The 23,793-nt window shown below is 45.2% G+C and overlaps 1 protein-coding gene across 4 annotated transcripts in view; it reads left to right on the top strand.

The window, feature by feature from the left end:
• Positions 1–23,793, top strand: part of SYNE2 (spectrin repeat containing nuclear envelope protein 2) — a 529,925-nt gene that overhangs the window by 9,672 nt on the left and 496,460 nt on the right. For 3 of the 4 annotated variants that reach the window (XM_077464354.1, XM_077464353.1, XM_077464351.1), the window contains exon 1: positions 223–347. The exons of the other annotated variant lie outside the window; for it this stretch is intronic. The gene's annotated coding sequence lies outside the window, so the exon portion shown is untranslated. Of the gene's footprint in view, positions 1–222; positions 348–23,793 lie in introns of those variants that run through there. 4 annotated transcript variants of the gene reach the window in all.

Here is a 23,793-nt window from a genome sequence, read left to right as displayed (position 1 = left end):
AACAGCTGGAGGGCCACAGGTTAAGCACAGCCTGTAGGCTCGCAGCTGTGCCTGCAGAGGGCGCTCCGGCACTGCGGATTTCCTCCCTCCTACCTAGGTTATATATAGAGCGGAGAGAAGCCAGCGCTGTGGGTGGGAAGCCGGGGAAGGAGGGAGGAGAGAGGAGGAGGCTGGGCTGTGTATACACAGAGGGAGGAGGGAGGAGGGAGTACACAGGGAGTGGAGGGATTGGGAAAGGAGGGGGATGACGGAGGGAGATACGAGCTGCTGAACATCGTCTGGGAGGGAAATTATTAGGAAGAGACAAGAGGGAGGAAAGTGGAGGGAAGAGGAGCGCTGAGTACACAGTGAGTACAGCTCAGCCAATCACGGACCACCACACTGCACATGTGTTCTTTACAAGGAGCCCTGCACACCCCACACAACACTCCTGTACATCGTATCTGGTGTGCAGCTACAGAGGGGGGGGGGGGGGGGGGGACTTCTAGTTCTCTTCCAGTTCCATGCTGCCTCTGGTCATCCTGTAGTTGTTGTCTGGCTGGTGAGCAGATAATCCCAAAATTCCCATTCTGGGGATCCCACCAGGCACTTCTTATTGGACTTTTATGGGATGAACATCAGTGCCTAGGGGACCCTCAATGTACAGGAGGGGGTGTCTGGGGACCCTCAATGTACAGGAGGGGTTGTCTGGGGACCCTCAATGTACAGGAGGGGGGTGTCTGGGGGCCCCGCAATGTACAGGCGGGGGGTGTCTGGGGGCCCCGCAATGTATAGGCGGAGGGTGTCTGGGGGCCCCGCAATGTATAGGCGGGGGGTTCTGGGGGCCCCGCAATGTATAGGCGGGGGGTGTCTGGGGGCCCTGCAATGTACAGGAGAGGGGTGTCTGGGGGCCCCGCAATGTACAGGCGGGGGGTGTCTGGGGGCCCCGCAATGTACAGGCGGGGGGTGTCTGGGGCCCCCGCAATGTATAGGCGGGGGGTGTCTGGGGCCCCCGCCATGTATAGGCGGGGGGTGTCTGGGGGCCCCGCAATGTACAGGCGGGGGGTGTCTGGGGGCCCCGCAATGTACAGGCGGGGGGTGTCTGGGGGCCCCGCAATGTATAGGTGGGGGGTGTCTGGGGGCCCCGCAATGTATAGGTGGAGGGTGTCTGGGGGCCCCGCAATGTATAGGTGGAGGGTGTCTGGGGGCCCCGCAATGTACAGGAGAGGGGTGTCTGGGGGGCCCCCGCCTGTACAGGCGGGGGGTCTCTGGGGGCCCCGCAATGTACAGGCGGGGGGTTTCTGGGGGCCCCGCAATGTACAGGCGGGGGGTTTCTGGGGGCCCCGCAATGTATAGGTGGGGGTGTCTGGGGGCCCCGCAATGTACAGGCGGGGGTGTCTTGGTGCTCCACATGTTGTTCTTCTAGTCCCCATCTGCAGGAATGCTTCTGGTTTGTTTGTATACATTGTAACTTATTGTGTTATTTGTAATGACAATTGTCACTTTTTTTTTTTCCTTTTGATACATTTTGTGTTTCTTTAGAAACATCAGCCCCCCAGTCGCATCTGTGTGACACGCCACATGTTTTTTCCTTGTCATAGTGGCTCCTGCAACTTCTTTTTTTTTTTTTTTTTTTGATTACATTTTTTTTTTCCTTCTTTCTTGGCACTGAGCCTCGCACCTTTATGCAATGGAAGTTTTGCAATTTGTTTTGCTCATTTTGTCATGCGACCGCTACCCATGTTTGGGGTGACATTAAGGCTCCATTCACACCTGAGCGTAGCGACAGTTGAACTTTTATTTTTTATAACTTTTTTTGTGTCTCCCCCCCCCCTGTTTTGTGGAGCAGCACAATTTATTTGAACGGGCCTTCCCTACACTCCAAACCCTACACTCCAAAAAAAGTTCCAAAGGACCTCATGTACCAAATCTTGGCACAGAGCCAGGAGCGTTTGGCGTTGTGACTTATGCTGTGATTTTTAGCGTGTTTTATCACTCGACAATCGCGGCAAAAAAAAATCGCACCACAGTTTTGAATGCCATTAGGAAATAATGGCATCGCAAGCTCGTCCTGCATTTGTTGCAATTCCGAAATCGTTCAGAATCGCGCCGATTTTATCGCACGATTCAAATTGTCTAAGGATTAATGCCCCCCCCCCCTAAGCACGCCGCATGTTTTGGTGCATTTTTTTGTGCATTCCCAATATGCAAAGGTTTAAATGGGACCCCACAGATCTCTAGATCAGAGCTCTTTATGTCCTGAAAGGGCGATCACTGATTTTTGTGTTTTATTATTTGGATTCTTTTGTTTTCAGTTGATGCTGCAATAAGCTGCTGTAAATTGTTTTTGTTGTTTTTTGTTTTTGCATTATTGTTTGGCTGAATTGTTTTGTGTTCCTTCACCATCCACCTGCCAGGACCCTTTAGATTATAATTAGACATTATATATATATATATATAATTTTTTTTTTTTTTCCTTTTTCGTATTGGATAGAGTGGAGAGGGATTATTACATCTGTCAGGTCATTTTCTGTCTGTGCCCCCGTTAGGGAGCTTCCCCCTTTCTATTGGTCCTGTTAAGCCCTGGTTCACGCTGCCGCGACTTGTCATGCGACTTGACAGTTCAGAGTTGCATGACAAGTCACGCCTCATTAGCGGTATGGAACCATTCTAATAGGAGTGACTTGAGTCGCTCTGACTTAGAAAAAGGGTTCCTGCACTACTTTTGATCTGACTTCAATAGGACTTGCATTGACTTTCTGTTAAAGAAGTTGTATGCAAGCTGCGATCAAGTCATGTCGGATTTAAAGTCGCAGCAGTGTGAACCAAAGCTTGCAGAGAGTGAAAGGCCATTCCACATTTTAGGTTGCTACCTGAACAGTAATGGAGGGCAAATCTTCCAATGGAGACACTAGTTCTGGTGATAATGAGGGATTTTCATTCACTTCCAGATTGGCTATGGGACAGGAAGTAAAGGAAAATATCCCCAATGGTAAACTGATGGCATAAAAAAAAAAACTGACAGGGCTATAACCCTCCAAAAATTATCAAAAGAAGGTTTTGCCTATGGTTTGACTTTAAACTGGTCCTTAAGCGGAGTTCCACCTGGGGAAAAAAAAATATTTAAAGTCAGCAGCTACAAATGCTGTAGCGGCTGACTTTTAATATAATACCCCAGCAAATCTTCAGATCGACTCTTGGTGCTGCCACTGCCATTCCTGGTAGGGGAACCAGGCAGTAAAGACTTTCAGCTCCACTTCTGGTTCTCTACTGCGCGTTCTGAATGGTCCCTGCTGTCTTCTAGGACCTGTGTGTCTCCAAAAAGACGGGCGGGGGAGGGGATCGGACATTGCGTAGCTGGATTTGACAGGTATCTGCCAAATGTGGCACCGGAGGGGGGAGGAATCCGATCAGCAGGAGTGGAACTCTGCTTTAACACAGAAAGGAGGCACGGACTTCCTGATCACTTGACCACTGTGCATTGCTCAGGAACGCATGTGAACACAACTCCGAAATAAAAATACACACATACAGAACCACACACACGGATTGTGATGTGAATGAGCCCCAAGGGTGGGAGAAAACTTATCTTAGGTGCTTCCCCCATCTGTATTGGGGAGATTTCCCTTCACTTTCTGTCCCATAGCAACAACAGGAACTGTGAGGAAATCCCTCCAGAGTGAAGGAATTCTTAGTAGTCACCAGAGATAGTGTCCCCATTGGAAGATTTCCCCTTTATACTGATTCTTGAATCGGTTCTCGGGGTGCTGCCGCCGCCATCTTGGCTAAGGGAAACCGTCAGTGAAGCCCCCCCAAAAGTTGCCAAATAAGCGGAGCTTTTGGGTGAAGCTCTGCTTTTTAAGCTGCGTTTTTGCAAACGCGTTTAGGCACGTCAAGCAGTTGTGCGTTCATTCATTTCATTGGCCAGAATATTCATTTATTCCCGCCGTTGAAATGAACACTCAAACACTTGACAAGCCTAGCCTTAACATGCATTTAGGGTCTTCTGAAAAATTTTAGCAGGAAAATGCTCCTCTCCTGAACACACTGTTTTTTGGGGGTTATGTTTCTGCCTCTAAATGTCTGTAATGCACACACAGGCTAACATGGAGGTGTATTTAGAGGCCAAAAAAAAAGCCAAATGTCCATAAGTGGCATTTTGATGCCCAGTGTGCATGAGGCTATAAAGTTGTATTTGCTTTGTGAGAAGGAACAGTGAAAGAAAAATGTATTCCCTTTTTATAAACACTTTTAATAACCCCATCTGGTAAATAATACGGAAGCTTCCATTGCTCACTTGCTTTAGGTGGAAACTCAGGGGGCCCATTCATACAGTCACGGTCTTGTGTTTTGTGTTAAAGTAGCCCAATCATTCATTACACACCTGAAAGCTTAAAGCGGTTCTCCACCCTAAAGTGGAAGTTCCGCTAATCTGATCCGCCCCCCCAGTGCCACAATCAGCACCTTTCAGGGGGGAGGGGGGTGCAATTACCTGGATAATCCAGATATCTGCACCCACTTCAGGGACAGACCGCCGCAGACCCCTGCAGATGCCCCCCCCCGGTTGTGTTCCAGGAAACGCACAGTTCCCAGGACACAGCGGGGACCAGCAGACGTGCAGCGCAACTCGCACATGTGCAGTAGGGAACCGGGCATTGAAGCCGCAACGATTCACTTCCCGATTCCCTGACAGAGGATGGCGGCGGGGGCAGCAGAGAGACGAGCGATCGCTCGTCATCTGCCGCCGACATCGCTGGACCCTGGGACAGGTAAGTGTCAATTTATTAAAAGTCAGCAGCTGCAATATTAGTAGCTGCTGGCTTTTAATATTTTTATTTTTTTTTAGGTGCAGAACCACTTTAAAAAAAATTGACAAACACCTTTTTTTTTTTTTTTTTTTTAGCAAAGCATGGTGCGTTACTGTGCCTTGAGGTGCTCTGCAACACAGGTGCATTGTGGAGATACGTTTGGGTGTACAATACCATGAATGGGCCCGGGGGCTTTCCTCCATAGCCTTGCTTTTAAGACTGGCCATGCGTCATACAGTTTTCTTCAATTTCTTTTATATTTACCCTCAACTTCAGAGCCTGCCTGTTAGCATACAAATTGAAATTGTTTAAGGTTTCACCTCCTTATATGGTTTTGGTAAATCTAAAGGAAAATTGAACAAGAAAATTGTATAGTGTATGGCCAGCTTTAGCAAGTCCCTCACCAAAATGAACATGCAGATGAAGAGTGCAGAATTAACTTGCTGCAAAGGCTTGCTTACCTGGAGCTCCCGCCTTCAGATACAACCAGAAGTGACAGCTTTTACATTCCCACCCTGCCAGGTTCCCTGTAGTAGGGTAAGCCCAGGGCTACACTGGGGATGAAAGCTCTTTGCTACAGATGATTTAAGCACTTATTACCAGCCCTCTGTTTTACCTGCACACTGATTCCCATTTACTGCAAATTAAATGGCTGCCAAAATCTCTAAGCAAATGTAATCACCTGTGTAGCCCTAGGCTAATGGCCTGTACACACAATCCGAATATCGTAAGAAAACTGTCGTCCGAGGAAGAATCGTATGATTTTCGGATCGCGTGTATACTACTTTCGACAGCCGATCACGACAGTTCATCCGATTTATTATTCGTTCGAACATGCACGAAAATCTTCCTTGTACGATTCCAGATCGTATGATTTTCGTTTAGACAGTATAGTTGTCCGAAAATACAAATCCCTTACCACACATGACATCCCTTCCAATTTATATTTATTTTTTTCTGTCGTACAAGAATTTTCGTGACTTTATTTACCTATTCGATTTCTACTTGCGACTATTAAGCGAAACAGGTCGTACTATCTGTCGCACGATATTTGGATAGTGTGTATGGGCCATTAGGCCGGGTTCACACTGGTATGAAAAACGCTCCGACATTGGGAGCTCATGTCGCATGACGTTTGAAAATCAATGTTTCCCTATGGGAGCCATCTTAACTGGTCCCACTTTGAAAATGCTCCCTGCACTTCTTTGGTCCGACTTTGATCCTACATCAGCCCATTGACTATCATTGAAGTCGGATCAAAGTAGGATCCTTGTCCTAACCATCCGACATGGTGATCACAGCAGCAGTAAAAGGAATTTATCTCGCACTGGGATTGTTTTGATTGGTCAAAGGACAAGTCAGACTTTGACAAAGTCAGATCAAAGTAGTATCCTGTTCATTCGAATGGATGTAGGACAGATGGAAAAAATAGAACTTTGAATAGCCGCACTCCAAAAAAGTTCACCTTTATTAAAAATTGGATATCAAAGCATCACAGGGCAATACAGACTAACTGCACAGCTGTTGACGCGTTTCACACCAGATATGTAAGCTCCGTATCTGCTGTGAAACGTGTCACCAGCTGTGCAGTTAGTCTGTGTTGCCCTGTGATGCTTTGATACCCATTTTTTAAAAAGGTGAACTTTTTTGGAGTGCGACTATCCAGCATTCTATTTCTTCCATTATCTGTGTTGCAAACAGAGCCAGCACCCTACCTGAACGTGGAGACAGCTGTTCTTAGGAGAGGTGTTTACTTTGGAGCAGTGCACTCCGATGTAGGACTGAGGTCGCAGAGCAAAGTAAGATGACAGTAGTATGACTGTCGTGTAGTATCAGTGTGAACCCAGCCTCAGTCCATACTAAAAAGCCAGTAGGCAACATACTGTATCTGGTCTATATTGGAGGAAACTTGTTTGGGTGGCAAATATTGGCAGCCCAATATTTTCAATGGACCCCCTTAAAGTATAAAGGCAAAACATCTTTTTTTTTTTTTTTTTTAAGTTTTGGATAGGGTGAAAAAGGATTAGATCACCTGTCTGCTTATATTGACACCTTCTACCCCATTAAAGCGGAAGTCCGCCCATCCCACAGAAAATTAAAAATCAACAGCTACAAATACTGCAGCTGCTGTCTTTTAATATATGGACACTAAAGATGAGCTCAGGCATGTTGGAAAACCGCACGTGCAGAGCCCGCCAGGAAGTCGGCACTGCGGAACGCTAATCACAAGCAGTGAGACATTTCCCGATCTCTGCAGCCGCACATCGGGACAATGTCTCACTGCTTTTGATTAGCACTCCGCAGTGCCGACCTCCTGGTGGGCTCTGCACGTGCTGTTTGCAAGCACGCTTGAGCTCATCCTTGATGGACACTTGCCTGTCGAGGGAGCCTACGATGTTGGTACCGCAGCTGATCTACGGATCAGCTGTCGGGTGCAGCCACTGACATTGCTGCAAAGGGGACTTGGCACAGCCTTCTCCCTGCTGCGCAATTTCCCTGATGAGGGAGGCCAAGCTTCACAGCGGCTCCTTTTTCTGGAAGTTGGGAAGGGGACCTGTCAAAAACAGGATGCCCAAATCCCCCCCCCCCCCCCCGGAAAAAGTGCCAAATGTGGCAGCGGGGGAGAGAGACAAATAAGCGGAAGTTCCACTTTTGGGTGGAACTCCGCTTTAGGGTAATTCACCCTCTATATTTGTCCTGTTAACCATTTATTATTGAATTTGAAAGTAAAAGAAAATCCCAAATTCTGAGTTGCTCCCAGATACTAGTTCTGCTGACCCGGGGGATGGGGGGCCCCAAGATGTTTCCTTTTAATTTGCAGGGATATCCTCTCACTTCCTATTTTGGCTATGGGACTGGAAGTGAAGGTAAATCTGCACATTGGGACAAAGAACGCAAAAAGATAATCCTTACATAGGTTATAATTAGAGGTTCACCGGTATGGGTTTTTCTCTGGCCGATGCCTATATATTAGGGCGATATAAAAAAAAAAAAACCCTCACCCATTCCACTCCCTGCTTGCTCCTTTCACTCTACCACACACTGGATGTACTCAGTACAGGTGGCACTGGTTGGCACTGGATGGTGGCACTGGTTTAGAACTGACAGATGGCACTGGCAGGTGGCACTGGTTTGGGACTGACAGATGGCACTGGTTGGCACATGGCACTGGCAGACATTGACAGGTGGCACTGGCAAGTGGTGGCACTATTGGCAGTGCCCCTATTGGCACTGGCAGGTGGCTTTGGTTGGCGGTGGCAGATGGGAGGAGGAACGGCGGTCAGTGTTAAATATCGGCCTAATTTTGATAATAATCGGCCGATGCAAATTTATCAAAAATGGCCAAATATCGGCCGATATATCGGTCGACCTCTAGTTATAATCCTCCCTTACTCTATTCAAAATGATGATGATTATTATAAGTATTGTCTAAAGTTCTACTTTAATGCAACACATGTTAATGTGCGATAAATGCACCTTAGCAACGTGCATTAAAGTGCTGCACAAATGTAAATGATCAAAACCCAATCTGGTGGTTTTTAGTTCTGGTTATATCTCGTTGGGGAGACTTCGCTCAACGTCCTGTCCCAGGTAGACACAACGGGAAGTAAGGGGAAATCCCTTCTTAAATGTGTCACCCCCTGTTCTAGTGACAACTGTGACATTTTAGATTGCACATCACTTTCTGACCCATTGACCAGGACAAATAACTGGGGTATGTTCCCAAGCAGGTCCACCAGGGGCAGCCCATCCATTAAGGGTGCACGGCGCTGCCCCCCAATCCATGCGTCTGGCCCCTTGCAGGACGCCTGATGCATGGATTTCAATGGGGGTGGGTAGTTTTTTTTTTAGATGTGTAAGTGCTGTAGCAGACAGCGGGGGGGGGGGGGGGGATTTGCTGCTGGCCCCAAGGGGGGATGGTTGCTTGCCCCCCCCCCCCCCCCCCAGAAAAAAGAAAAAAACTGCCGCCGCTGAATTCCACAGACACTAATTAAGAACTGATAGCGGTTCGAATATTCCTCCACTCTGTCCAAGACAAAATGAAAACTTTTTACTTTAGTTGCATCCTAGGTAAAGAAAGATGAAGCCGTCACTAATGTGTATCTGATTATACTCAGTATATGAAGAGTTTTGAGCAATATTTTTCATCCTACTTGTCTTTGTACTTACATGGGTTCCTGAACCGGAGTCCTACTAATCCCTGCTTATCAGCCGTATAAGGCCGCGTACACACGCGCGGACTGTTCGCCCAACCTTGTTCGTCAAACAGTTTGACAAACAGTCCGCTCAAAATTAGCATGAATGGACTTGACCACACACGATGAACGAACAGTCCGCTGAAACCGTGCGCGATGACGTGAACGGCACGTACGACGGGACTAGAAAACGACGTCCTATACACTGCAATGCAACCTTCGGCGTGTAAATCCTTTCTGAGTATGCGCGGAACTTAGTTTGACGAACAAGCCTACACACGAGCGGACTGTCCGCTCAAACCAAGTTTCAGCGGACAGTTTTACGGAAATTCCGAAAAACTTTGTTCGTCAGACTGTCCGCTGAAACTGTCCGCTGAAGCCCACACACGAGCGGACTGTCCGCTGAAACACTGTTCAGCGGACAAAGTTGGGCGAACAGTCCGCCCGTGTGTACGCGGCCTTAGTGTTCTTATCTGGAGGAAATTCTTCAGTCTATATACAGGTGCATTAACAGACATACTCCTGACAAGCTTCAGTCTCTAAAGCCTCACACACACAGTACCATTGTTTGGCCAACAGAGTGTCTGATTTTTGTCTTAAGGGAGTGTGCCAGGATCTTGTCTTGCATACTAACGTTACACAATTGTGCAACAAACACGAACGTAGTGATGTACTATGAGAATTTTCAGCTCTTCAGCATCACCCGTTGGGCCCCTTCTGCTAACTTCTTGTTTGGTGAGCACTGATTCCGAGGATGTGTGTTTGTACTTTCGTCTTTTGTGTGACTGATTTGTGTACCGACCATACGAAAATCGGACAACAGAACGTCGTCCGCCGAAAAATTTACTACAACATTTGTGGGCTGAAAGTTTGACAATTGTCAAAAAAGAGCGTACTAACGGTCAGATTTGAGGACCACAGCTTGTCATCACACAATCCCCTGCCAACAGTCGCATCGTGTGTACGAGACTTAAGGCTCCATGCACACTGGGCTTAAAGTCTGTTCTCTTTGGAGTAAAAAACTCTCATATAGAACATTTTTTGTACAAAGTTTAGACGAGTTTAGGAGAGTTTTGAGTTTTTTCTGCTAGTGAGCTCCAATCAGAAACGCGAATGAGAACGTTTTGTTTTTTTCCTCCCTCTAAACGTTGATCTCAAAATATACCTGTAAATGCTCTAATGTGCATGGACACAAAGAATAACATTGAGTTGCTTCTACAGGCAAAACACAAAACTCCTGTAGAAGCAATGTTTTTTTACGTCAGTGTGCATGGAGCCTTACTTTGCACAATGTGCCAATAGTTCCACCCACCCCTAGGGCTGTATTTGTCTCATAAAGTGCCCACAGACATTTGATTTATAGAGGGATCTGGTGGTGGTTATTACAGTGGTTCCTGTCAGGCTTAAAAAATGGTTTGCTGCAATAAGAGGGAGTATAGTCACGTCTTTGATGGTCCATGTCTTCTACCCTCCATTCCACCACTGCAGCCTCCACAAGACTTCAACATTTGACACTTCCTGGAAAGTTAGATGTTACCCAATGCGCTTTGGCTTCATCCTCTGACCCTTCACTGTAGGGAACAGTGGTGAATGATGAAGGGTTTAGCGGATGGAACCATAGTGTACATGGCAGGGGACCTAAGCGTTCTAATCATCCAGTAATATAGTCTGGTGGAGACTGCAGTGCTGTAATGAAGCGAGGTAGGCCACCATCCAGATGGACATATGAGCTTTATTACAGGGAACTTTCAGCTGCATTTTGTTTAAAGTCTGATTATGGACTGCTTTTAGGAAAATGCATACAGATCCCTCTGCTCACATAACATGATCTGAAAGTCACGGTCTGCCTTGAGCCATGGCTTTGTTTACTTGGTAGCTATGCTTTTATATTTTAACTTTATAGATGCAGCAACACTGTTTAACCACTTTGATTGTAATGATGCATGGACGACTTATTGGCTACTGAAGAGACTTTTTTTACCATGAAAATCGGTTGCAAATAGCGTGTGCGTGCTATACACCAATACTTAACTGCCTCAGAGGGGGCGGGGAGGGACGAGCGCCATCATATTACATACAGTGATAATCTCCTGTTTACTTGGCAGCCTCTGTAATAGGCAGTCCCCTTTCCTGAGCTGCCATTGGACCAGTGTTCTGTCTATCATAGGAGATTCTCACTGTATGTAATCTGTCGGTGCTCGTGCCGCCCCCCCCTGTCCCCTCTACACTGCAGATGGGCATCGATCAGGCTGCACTGAAGGCACTGGTGAGGCTGCTGATGGGCACTGACCCTTATTTTGCTTCAAAGTTCCTTATTTAAAATTTAAGTTATTCTCCTGAAACTTCCCTCTTAAAATGAATGTGCGTGTTATATTCGACTGTGTGTGTTAAATGCCAATAAATATGGTATGTATTTGTTAGTGCCGTTGACAATGAATGGCACCACAATGCACTAGGGCCCAATTCATACTTGAGCTGAGTGGCTTTGGTCGTTTTTCAGGCATTTTTTTAAAACCTTTTGTGCAGGAATTTTGTATGAGTGCTTCAGGTTTAACCTGTTATTATTTTTGGCCAATGGAAAGCCAGTTGTTTGGCAAGAAAGTGTGTGTGTGCGCGCGGGTTTGTGTTTTTTTTTTTTCTTTTTGTGTATTTTTCAGCTACTCCTATTGAAGTCTATTGAGGCCAAAACACGTGACTATGTCCCAAAAGAACCAAATTTCCTCAAAACAAGGAGCTTCATATGGCCCTATGCTTAGGTGTAAATGGGCACCAGAAAAAAAAAAGGCAAATCGGAAAAAAATAAAAAAAACTATAGCGTATATAAAAATATAATTATTAAAAATTACTTTTCAATCTGCAACTCTGTAATTTTCTGTAAAATGCAATATGGCTACTGAAGGTGGTATGTACACAGCTGGTGTACGAAACTCCCCCTGAAAATGTCATTACCTGCTTGTGATTGCCGCACAGATTTTCCCAGAAGTCTACACTATGATACCCTCTGCAACAAAATTTTTTGTGAAATACTCCCAAAGGGAAATTGCACTATATTGTCAAAAGTAATGGGACACCTGCTTTTACATGAACTTTAATGGCATCCCAGTCTTAGTCCGTAGGGTTCAATATTACGTTGGCCCACCTTTTGCCAGCTTCAACTCTTCTAGGAAGGCTGTCCACAAGGTTTAGGAGTGTCTATAGGAATGTTTGACCATTCTTCCAGAAGAGCATTTGTAAAGTCAGGCACTGACATTGGACGAGAAGGTCTGGCTCACAGTCTCCACTTTAATTTATCCCAAAGGTGTTCTATCATGTTGAGGTCAGAACTCTGTGTAGGCCAGTCAAGTTCCACCATCCCAAACTAGAGCTGCACCGAATGGGTTTTTCGGTGGCGAAACCGATAACAAAACAGCACTGATACTAAAAGTGACTGTTTTTAAAAATATTTTTATACAGGAGATGGTCAGAGACTGGGGACATGGTACAGGAGATGGTCAGAGACTGGGGACATGGTACAGGAGATGGTCAGAGACTGGGGACATGGTACAGGAGATGGTCAGAGACTGGGGACATGGTACAGGAGATGGTCAGAGACTGGGGACATGGTACAGGAGATGGTCAGAGACTGGGGACATGGTACAGGAGATGGTCAGAGACTGGGAACATGGTACAGGAGATGGTCAGAGACTGGGAACATGGTACAGGAGATGGTCAGAGACTGGGGGCATGGTACAGGTGATGGTCAGAGATTGGGGGCATGGTACAGGAGATGGTCAGAGACTGGGGGCATGGTACAGGAGATGGTCAGAGACTGGGGGCATGGTACAGGAGATGGTCAGAGACTGGGGGCATGGTACAGGAGATGGTCAGAGACTGGGGGCATGGTACAGGAGATGGTCAGAGACTGGGGGCATGGTACAGGAGATGGTCAGAGACTGGGGGCATGGTACAGGAGATGGTCAGAGACTGGGGACATGGTACAGGAGATAAATGCAGCCTCACCAGTGTCCCCCAGTGCAGCCAGCCAGAGTTCCCTATGGTCAGAGACTGGGGACATGATACAAGAGATCAATGCAGCCAGCCAGTGTCCCCAGTGCAGTGGAAGAGAGAGGAGAGCCGCCGCCGCCTGGTTGATTAGAGCGCCGGGAACATCACAGCTTTCATTTCAATAGCTGTGTGTTCCCCCTGCGTGCCATCACATAGACAGATCACCCGTCCCAGGATTGGGCTGGTGATATGTCTATCAAAGTGCCCGGAAGTGCCCCCTCTATCCGGGCACTTTGATAGACAGATCACCAGCCCAATCCTGAGATGGGTGATCTGTCTATAAAAGTTCCCCGGACAAGGGGGAGGGGCTGTATGTGACGTCGAGCATCGGGAAACACACTGCTATTGAAATTAAAGCTGTGATGTTCCCGGCGCTCTAACCAACCAGCCGGTGGCGGCTGCTCAAATTGCCGGCCATTTATGGCCGATATGTTTTGGCGGCCGAAATTTCAGGGCATCGCTACCCCAAACTCCTTTATCCATGTCTTTATGGACCTTGCTTTGTGCACTTGCACTGCTGGGTTGCACGAAAAAAAAAAAAGAATTCAAGCTCAACCCCCCAGAACACTCCGATCGGTGCTCTCTGCCATTGGTTGAGAGCGCTGATTGGGAGCCGGTTGGCTGTTGATTTTCTAGTATGCGTGGGCAGACCAATAAACACACGGGCCAAATGCCGGCTTTTTATTTTTTATTTTTTATTTTTTTTACTGCCCGTTGTCTCCCATTCGGCCCGTGTGTACAGGGCTTTAGTGCTGGTTCACACTGTAGAGATGTCCGACATCGTCACATGTGTTGGGCAGTGCGAATTACATGTGTTGTCTGTGCGATGCAAATTCATCCATACAGATTGCATGCCTGAATTCACATCGCATCCGAACCAAAATTGTGCTGGACCTTTTTTTTATTTTTATTTTTTGTCTGCACCAGAATTGTATTGCACGGGTGTTCATACTCATGCGAGCTGATTCCTGTCCCAATTAACAGTTGGCACTGTGATATGTGAACCGATCTGAGGGTGTCCTTAACTTTCTATTGATACCCATAGCGGTTCGCATAAGACAGTGTGAACTGCCTGCGAGTTATATTCAAGGTGGGAACGGCACTGGAATTGCGATGGTTCCTGCATCGCGCAGGTTTGAATCAGCACTAAGGCTGGGTTCACACTGACATGTTAAGCAGCCCATTTCATATGAATTGCCTTTCTAGAACTCCAAAAGGGTGCAGATAGCACTTTCGTCAATGCATCACACACGAATGGCACCGCATCAAAGCCTGTACTGGGCAATACCATGAGTTACTGCAGCACAACAGTGTGAATGGGGCTTCAGCCATAGTAAACAGTAACAGCACACTCACTGAAGCAACAGCACATAAGTGCCATTGCTTCAGTTTTCTTCAGTGCGTATGTGCTGATGATTTTGGCACATGCAAATACAGGGGCTATCTCTTAAACCATGCAGGTTTAGGAGATATCCTGAGTAGCTTTATTATAAGCCTTATTATAGGTTTACCTGTAGCAAAAAGTGGCCTGTAAGGGTTTACAACCACTTTAAATACTGCTTTATCCACACCAAAGCTCACTTGCATGTATTTGTGTATAAAGGACATCTTTAGATTATGAAGCTTGGTTTTCAGGGCTAGTGGGCCTTTATGGTAGAGAATGTTGACATAGTTGGGTAAATACTGAACTGGAACTGATAAGAGATTAAACATCCTGAGTGAAGGGTTACTGTTTGTTGTAGCACTGGAATGACAGTAGGGGGTCAGTGGCTGAAATGATTCCACAACATGACAAATGGACAATTTAAGTGTTTCCTCAGACTATTTTTTTTTTTTAACGCTGTTGTGTAAGTGACCAATGACAAACTGTAAATTGGATTGGTATGCCATGTTAACATTTCCACCATAGTCAATATGGGATGTGTGGTAAATGTAAAATACTGTATCAAGGCCGAAATATATTAATTTGAACATCTCCATGCATACTTGTTGAGTGCTTTACTTTCAACCAGGTTGTACTGAAACAAATGTGGCCTGGAATAACTGTTGGCATTAGGCCAGCCATACGCAGCTTGAATACCGACCAGTTCAGCCGAGATTCAAACCATTAATGGCCAGGCTGAATGTAACAAGTTGATACTTCCAAACTTTTTGAGATGGGAATGAGGGACACCTATCAGCAAAAGTATGCAGGCATAGGACACACCCCTTGTCACACCCCCTTAAAGGGGAATTGTACAACAAAAATCAAGATTGGTTAAACCCACAAGTACTTTTTGTTACCACTACTATTCTTATTCTATTGGCTTTTGGAATTTACAAATGCAGCAATTTAGAAATCAGATGAAAGGTTTAGCGCTGGAAAACCCTTTTTGATAGATAAAAAGTGCATTTTATATAGATCATACCAAAATGAGGGACAAATGAGGAGGAAAGAGGGACATTGCTCCAAATTGGGGACAGTCCCTTGAAATCAGGGACAGCTGGGAGCTATGCAATTTGATAGATCAACTTGGGTGCAGCCAGCCTGCCGGATTCAATTGCGATTATCACAAGCGGCTGCTATAGCCACCAGCGATAATTGCTGTCTTCAGAAGACAATTGCTTGGCAGGAGGGATTCCCCCGTCAACACTCTGTGTTGATGGGGGAATCGTGTGGTTGCAGGAAAGAAATTCGCACTGTCTGCCCGTAACTGATTTAGTTTTTTGGTGGATGCTGAATTGTTGAACACCTGACCTTTCTGATCTCTATTCTATTGGTGAAATATCTACACTTTATGGCCTGCTGGTCTTGTTTATTTTATATTAAAGGCTTGTTTGCAGTAGTGGCCATGGTAGGCTATGGTCACACGGCAGTTTAGCTGTGGATAATTTCCCACATTCATAAATGCCAACTCTGGATGCAGCATACTGTGCTATGGCTATATGCAATCTGAGTGATTTCTTGCAGCCAGTTCATATGTGACCAAAACTGCACAGAAATGTTGACCCTGGATGCACAATGTCTGTGTCCAGTATTGGTATTTGCATGTAACTGCTGACTTATGGTGTGAATGGGGCCTAACATGCAGAAATAGAACAAGTAAGGACCCTTTCTGACAAGTGGTAATGCTTACTGCCCCCCGAAAAGCTATCCGAGGGCAGTGCAGCTGGCAGGTGTTCAGGAGGTGCTACGGCTGCCTCCTGATGCCTGTTTTATTTATTTTTTGTGGGCCTATGTTGCACTGGTGAGCTAAGTGCTTGGGTTTCAGTTTAGTCCCATTTATCTCATTGGATGAGTTTGATGGGCAGTGCCACCTGTCAAACTTTTTAGTCTGAGTTAAAATTGCTGTGGCTGTAAAACCGTGGCTCATCCACCTGCTTGTTTGTTTTTTACCCCCCCCCCCCCCCCTAGTGGACAGGAACAAAGTTGTAAATCATGGTGGGGATTTTTCACTGTTGGTGTATCCAAGAAGTATAAGACAGTGGCTGACACAATGCTCCATTTATAATTACAATCGTACTCTTGGAAGGACCGACTCTATTTCCCTCTTGTTTTTTCAAGAAAAAATAAAAAAGTTGAATGGCTGCCAGAAGAAACGATGACAGATCTTCTTTCAGAAGCTTTTATCGGGCTGACTGTCTCCTATCCTCCTATATACAGTGTGGAATCTCCAGCAGATTCAGCCGCAATGAAGGAGTTGGCCACTTGCTTTGCCTAACAGAAATTATTTTGAAGAAGTTACGTCATGTCAGTCTTGGCAGAGCTCATGGCCAGATGTTATTAGTCTGTTGATCTGGGTACATGTCTGTCTGTAGTGAATGGAAATACACAGTGTTTACAGACCTCTCACCTATTTAATTCTTTCATAATTATTTGCTAGTTGTCTGTTATTAGTGCAACAATTGCAAGTATTTCCTCTGTATTATTGTCAAAGGGCAACGTGTACCATGCAACCACTTGTATGCCTATAAGGGGGGGACTCAACTATGGCCGACAACATCGTCAATGGGCCATACACAATGTTCAGTATAGATAATGCTCACAGTAGGGATGAGCTCAGGCCTGTTCACGTCTGATCCAAACCCACCTGAACAATTCCCCCATGTCACTGTACCTGGGGGGGGGGGGGGGGGGGGTTGGATATAGTTCTTCCTAACACTTATAATTTAGGGTTACCATGGTCATTAGTTCTGGCCTCCCCTACCTTGCACCATTCTATTAGTTAGAGGGGATGTCCATCAAGAATATGGGAGGCGGGGAGCCGGAGCTAATGATTGACAGCAGAAGCTAGTTGCTTGTGTTATACTGGGGGATATACTTGGGGGTAAGACTAAGGTTAAAGCTAGCCTGCAAGCTCCCAGGGTGGGGAGTCCCTGTTTGGAGTAAATATCAGTTTTCAGTCATTTATAGGCCTGCAGATTTGCATCATATTTGACATTTCAGGCAGTTCTACTGTATCATTTTGCTACTTGATAGGTAATCTGGTCTGTTACATTACTGAAAGAGGAGTAATTGCACCCATTACTCATGGTATTTGTGCTGGGAAAGAACTGTGCTCTTTGTTTACATTGGAAATTCAAGGACCTTCACTTCTAGCTAGGTGACCTGAGCTTTATTCTAGGACAAATTATCTCTCTATTGTAAAGATAAATAACCCATGGTAGCTAAAAAAGGCTAGTTATTAACAGTATGACATTCGGATGGAACCTACTTGTTTGCAAAGAATTTCCAGATATTTTGTACAATGATAAACCTAATTATGCAAAAATTGATATTGGGCTAGAGTCTGGCTATGCTCTGCAGGCTCCAATGCAAAAAGAATAAAAATGTATTCAATAGCGGAGAATTATTATTGTTACACAGGATTTATATAGTGACAACAGTTTGCGCAGCGCTTTACAACATAAAGGGAGACAATACAGCAACAATACAATTCAATACAAAGGGGTTAGGAGGGCCCTGCTCCTGGGAGCTTACAGTCTAATAGGGAGGGAATTATTGAAAATTCTGGCCAATGAAATGAATGAACACAGTTGATTCACCTAAACTCATTTGCAAAAACTCGGAATAGTTGTGTTTTCTTCTGTAATTTAGCCTTCCTATTCAGATGCCTGTGAATGGGTGACATTGGCCATGCTAAATTCAAATAATGGCAGGACTCTCCAAGGAGAAGCACCCAGTGATAAGCCTCATACACACGATAGGACTTTGTACAAACGTTCCCTTGGATTTTTGTACAAAGGGCGTCGGCCCTGAACTTGTATTGCATACACACAGCAGGACTTTTTCAGCCAACTTTCACCAAATCATGTGGTTTTTCTGCTCTTTACCGCCACCTTTGGCCAACTTCTGGATTGTTGTCTGATCTTTTGCATTGGTTCTGAGCATGCCTGTTTGTACATTGTACAAAAGTCATATGGTTTTCTGTACACACGATCAGACTTTGCTCCATCAGACTTTTGTTGCCAGAAAGTTTGTCCGTTCGCACAGCCAGCAAAAGTCCGATGAAAACCAAAAAAGTTTGTCCGATGGAGCGTACACACGGTCGGATGTTGCTCCAAAACAGCTAATTTGCATGTTTGTTGTCAAAAAGTCTGATCGTGTGTATGGGCCTATACAGGTGAGTAGTATGGCAGTTTGAGGGTGCTGGTTTGGTGAATGTCACCACCCATTGTTGCACCCTAATTAAGAGGTGGGGTATGTCTTTAAAGTGGCATTTAGGGCACAAACATTTTATTTTAAATACATTCCTCAAAAGCCACAGGGGATATAAATCCACTCTATGTGCACTAAATGCTATTGCAAATGCATTTAGTACCTTTTAAAAGTAGGTAGAGTGTGGAGCTGTAGGAGGAGCCCATCAGATCCTCCCATTACAGGTTGCCTACAGAAAACTGCAGGAAGGGGCTGAGACCAGACCAGTCACCCAGCACAGCTGTAGTGACAGGTTTTTATTACAAGAGGCTCCTGCACAGAGCTTTTTTGCATGGATCTGGAAGAAATACACAAAGTCCACCAAGATTTAAAGAAGAATATATATCCCAGAGTTAAGGTTTAAAGCTGAACTCCAGGAAAATAAGATACACCAATTCATTCAATTAGGTATTTATTAAAGTGATCCTGTTACTAGAGAATCGCTTAAAAAAAAAAAAAAAAATGACCCAAAAAAACATAACCTATTTATTGCTATCAAACTCTTGCATACCTAATCCACATATAGTATTTACTGTCATTGGCTTGTAAGCAATCCTATGTTAACAGACTGTAAAAACTTGTAAAAACATGACAGAGGTTTTACCCCTTCCCTGTGGTAACCAAAGTTAAACAAAGTTTTGGTTTAATTATACTTTTTTGTTGGGGAAGCTTTCTGATTATAATAATGTTGCGTGATTTAAATATGTTGCTTTGTAATGGAATAGTGTCATGTAACAGTGGTAGCTTTAGTTTACACAGACTATTGCATGCCAGAGAGTGGCAGGTGTAATCCTCATTGTTCTCATCAGGGGGTATTTTCTTCTTTCTAACATATAATTAAAACCGTGGTTTATTTGGACATTCTACTATACCAGTGATGGGCAACCTTTTTGGTGTGGTGTGTCAAAAATCGGCAAAAAATCGAGCATAACTCGCGTGGTGTGTCACTTCGACAAAAAAACATAATTTTTGCGCAATTTATAGTTTAAACTACAAAAATGTATAATTGCAATATATAATTGTATTTAATAAACCAAAAACAAATTATTTAACATACCTGCTTAGTAACTTCTTTGTTCATCAGTCAATTTCGTATGTTGCCCTTGATATTATTGAACTTATCTCAGTTATTGTGGGCAAGTCCATGGCACCCCAATAGTTGCTGCTAATGACGCTCACAGTTCCCGTTGGCACTCCGCTGTTCCCTGCTGTGGTGCGGTCGTAACTGACAGTCCCAGGAGTAGACTCTCTGTGCTGGCCTGACTGGAGAGAGGCGCGCACTGTTCCCGCGCTCCTCTCCTGCGGGTCCTCCCTCGCCGCGCTGATGACGTGTGTGCGCACGGCACGCACGCCTTACGAGCAGCCCCTGCGCTCAGAAAGGGGCGGCGGCGATACAGTAAGTGAGTGTGGGCGGGGGAGATCACACGTCCCGCCCCCCCGCGTTCCTCCAGCACAGATTCTTTCATCCTCGGCGGCCGTGCAGGAGCCGAGGATGAATCGCATGAAATCCTGTGCGTGTCACCCCAAATGGCTACGCGTGTCAGCACTGACACGCGTGTCATAGGTTCGCCATCACTGTACTATACCGAACCAAATTCTTTGTGTACCTTCATGGCTTTGATAAACCCTCAACTAATCATTGCATACAGATGTAATTAAAGGATGCTTTTATTTGTGTTTGGATCATTGTTCAGTGTTTTTAAGCCAGACTATGATCTAAACCATGGGTCCGGCCCACAAGATTTTCTGCAGCTAGGGTCAGCAGTGTTCAGATCAAGGATATAGGTACGAAGAGACTGCCTATGGTCCCTACTACAACGTAATGCCTGTCATAGATGGTGCAAATTTCAATCCTACAACCACGGGTTGCAGGAAATAGATTTGCAAAATTCCCCCATCAACACAGACAGCGCTGACAGGGGAAACCCTCCTGCTGAGCAATTGTCTGCTCCTGGTGGTGGCCAGCAGGGTTAGTCCCGCTGGAGAAGACCGTGATTATTGCTAATGATAATTGCAAGTGGATTCGGCAGGCTGATTGTACCCAAGTTGATCGAGATTTGAACCATCTATGGTTGGCCTTAGGGGGACTCGTGGGGGAACCTGATGTAAGGGCACTCATGCATTTATAAAAGTGTGTGTGTGTGTGTGTGTGTGTGTGTGGGGGGGGGGGGGGGGGGTTTGCCTGTAAATCATTATAAAATATACCATGTAATCCTCATACTAAAAAAGCTTGGAGACTCCTGATCTAAGCAATGATAGTCTGCCCATGTAGCCAGGCATGTTCCACAAAGACACACTAAAGCTGGCCATTTTTTTATTTAATTTATTTTTTATCTTTTTTTTAATAACCGTACTAGGATGAACTAAAAACAAAACAAAACAAAAACAAAGGAGGAATCCTCCCTCCGGGATATGGTATGCTGACAGCGGGACGTGCCACTGTTTTCCAGCATGTCCTTTCAACTGAAGACTATAAAAGGATTGACTTCTGTCAAGCAGGGGCAGGCACATGCTTTTAAACGTTTGGAAGGTCCCTGCTGAATTGGAGGCTGCTATTGCTGATCAAAATTTACACCGTGGATGGCTGTGTTGACTCCACAATTTTTATTTTTATTTTTTCTGAAAGGCTTACCTGTAACAAGCTTTAAGAGTTCTGATTTTGCACAGATTGCCTAGTCCAGGTTAGCAGCTCAAATTAATAAAGTTGAAAATAGCCAGGCAACTGATATTTTCAGAAGATGAGGGTCTTATTGCTGGGGTCCTCAGGAGATACATAAAGCCTGTGGGCAGTTTGGCACACCAGTACAGTGTCAGAAAGAGACATTGGAGTTGACTTACTTGGGCCCCTTTCACACTTGTGCGACAAGTCGTTCCCCATGAATTCCAATGATAGCCATTCATATTTGTGCGTCTTTAAGTCGTGCCGACTTCAAAGTAGTCCCTGTGCTACTTTTGTTCGACTTTAATGCGAGTTGAGATCCATAGACCTCAAGTTTACACAGGCGTTCCCTGAAATCGAAATCGCGGCAAACTCGGATCAAAATCATGGATGTAAAAAATTTGCATCCGTAAAATCGTGCGACCTTTTAAGTCACGGCAGTGTGAAAGGGGCCTAAAGGTAAATATTCTGTGCACTGCAAGTGCACCCATAAGTGCAGTTGCTCTAGATCAGTGATGGCGAACCTTGGCACCCCTGATGTTTTGGAACTACATTTCCCATGATGCTCAACTACACTGCAGAATGCATGAGCATCATGGGAAATGTAGTTCCAAAACATCAGGGGTGCCAAGGTTGGCCATCACTGCTCTAGATCTTAGGGGAACATGATATTAAAAAGCAGAATTTTTGCTTGCACTTGATTGGATGATAGAAATCAGAAGAGCTTCCCCTCTGATCTAGAGCAACTTCTAGTGCACAGTATATTTGCCTTTAGTAAATCAACCTCCCTGCCACCTTGCTCATGCTAGACAAAGTAATACTGTCTCTGCATAGTTGTATCCTGACCCCGCCAGTGTTCCCTAGTTGTTCCTGCATCCGTTGAAACCAGAAACAATATCCAGTGCTTTTTGGGTATGGCGAAGTATGTGACTTTCTACACAGTGAAAATGCTCTGGTCTGGTGCCCAATTTCTAGGTCCGACCACTGTCGCTCTACATGGAAGTGACATCACTACTTCCTCTGGTTATCTAAAGGCCAATAGGCTTTTCACTTTGCAAGGCATTTCCCCTTAACTTTGAAAGTGGTAAAAAGGGGGAAAAAAAATGATAATTTTGCCTGCACACAATTGGATGATGGAAATGTACACAGCTTCACCTGTTAACTATTCATGTGAAATTTTCTTTGTTCATTTTGCAAATGAATTTGCATTTGGCAGTCTATTTGCAGTTAGTAAATCAACCTCGCTGTTCCTTTACCCTGCATGGACGAGGGGACAGTGTCTCTCTACATGTTACTTTTATGTGTAGCCTCAACACTGGGGATATTCTATTATGCAAATATCAGCATCTCTCATATTGTACAGAGCACTGGGTCGCCTATACGCTCCTGGCAATTGGACCCTCATTTCAGTTAAATGCAGAAGCTCATTAGCAAAGTAGTATAATGGTGCATTTTAAAGCTATGGACTAACTATCTGATGTTAGTACAGTGATCTCCCCACTGAGCTATTGTTTTTGACAGGGAGACTACCCCCCTTCCCCGCCTGAGCAGCTGTTGGCTGCCAGCGCAGATAGGATGCCAATTGGTCATGCCCCTGTAGCGACAGAAATTTCGCACTGCGCATGCGAGATGCGTTCCAAATACTTGCACCATTCGTTCCAGAGGATTTGCGATGATGCTGTTCAGTGAAACCGTCAGATAATATCACAGAAGTGAGGGGAGGTAATCGTGACGTTAACTTTACACAGAGTGACTTTAACTTTAGACAGAGCGGATAACCGTGGCTCGGGGAGGGGATTACCTCCCCTCACTTCCGTGACATTATCTGACGGTTTCACTGGTCTGCATTGTTGTAAATCCTTTGGAAGGCATGGCGCAAGTGTTTGGAATGCATCGCGCATGCGCAGTGCAAAATTTCTGGCCACAACGTCGCTTCCAGAGCATTCTACAAAGGGGAGCAAAATATGACACTACCCCCCCCCCCCTCTACAGGGGCAGGATGTGCGCACGGCTTCTGTTGGACAGACTGCTGTACACATGGGTCGAATGTCGGTTTCTGGCGATATTTGGCCGGTGTGTATGGGGCTATATTTCTGGTAATTCTATCAAGAGTGTTTGTCTCTGCAGGCATCTGAAGAAGCCCACTAAAGCATGTGGGTGGTAGTATGTTCACTGTTTTGCTAGCATTAAGTCTACTCAAAAGTGATTTTTTTTAATAGCATTTAATCTGCCCCTAACTTACTGCCTCTGCCATACCCTTCAACAGGTATGCTTTACATGAGCAGATATATAATAGACTATATAAAACCAGAAGGTGATATATTGTATACATACATACCCTGAGTATTCATGTAGGATAAATAAAACCTAATCTGATTACAAATTAAACACTGACACCCTCAGGATGTTGCAATTACACTTCAGTCTGCT

Source organism: Lithobates pipiens, unplaced genomic scaffold (genome assembly GCF_037356315.1).
Source record: "Lithobates pipiens isolate NorthernLeopardFrog02 unplaced genomic scaffold, aLitPip1_a1.2 Scaffold_30, whole genome shotgun sequence".
Lineage (NCBI taxonomy): Eukaryota > Metazoa > Chordata > Amphibia > Anura > Ranidae > Lithobates > Lithobates pipiens.
Note: the sequence above shows the minus strand (reverse complement) of the source record. Positions and strands in the feature narration are given on the sequence as shown.